The sequence below is a fragment of the Eimeria mitis genome, genomic scaffold, assembly GCF_000499745.2.
Source record: "Eimeria mitis Houghton genomic scaffold, Emh_scaff925, whole genome shotgun sequence".
Taxonomy (NCBI): Eukaryota; Apicomplexa; class Conoidasida; order Eucoccidiorida; family Eimeriidae; genus Eimeria; species Eimeria mitis.
The window spans coordinates 1,657-2,421 of NW_013576817.1; positions in this window are offsets into that span (position 1 = coordinate 1,657).

Consider the following 765-nt stretch of genomic DNA (forward strand, 5'->3'; position numbering starts at 1 on the left):
AAGGAGACAGCTGTCTCCTTTTGTCTCCTTTTTGTCTCCTTTTTTCTTTTTCTTTTTTCTTTTTCTTTTTTCTTTTTTCTCTTTCTCTTTTTGTCTCTTCTCTTTGTTTTTTTTTTCTCTCTCTTTCTGTCTCCTCCTGTCTCCTTTTCTGTCTCCTTTTTCTGTTTTCTTTTTTTCTCTTTTCTTTACACCTTGGGGTGTATACACCGCAACGCTTGGCTTTGTTTATTTATTTATTTAATTTATTTATTTACTTTTTATTTGTTTATTTATTTATTTTTATTTATTTGTTTATTTATTTATTTAGTTTTTATTTGTATACACAGCCCTAGTGTCTCCCTTCTCCCAAACAAATTAAAAAAATAAAAAAATAAAAAAATAAAAAAATAAAAAAAATAAAAAAAATAAAAAAATAATAAATAAATAACAATTATAATAAAAATAATAATTATTCTGATTTTTAGTAGTAGCAATAGTCTGTAGTCATTATAAAATACCACTCGGTGCGTAGGCGGGGGCCCCCCTAGGGGGGCCCCTGGGGGCCCTCCAGGGGGGCCCCCTAGGATGTAAGGGGCCCCCTAGGGGGGCCCCCAGCTGTCATACGGTGGACCCTACGGGGGCCCCTGAGCCGCTATGGGGGCCCCCATGTACGGGGCCCTCGGGGGCCCCCTGAGGGGCCCCCTGGGGGGCCCCCATGTACGGGGCCCTGGGGGGCCCCCTGTGGGGGCCCCCTGAGGGGGACCCCTGAGGGGGCCCCCGGCGGGG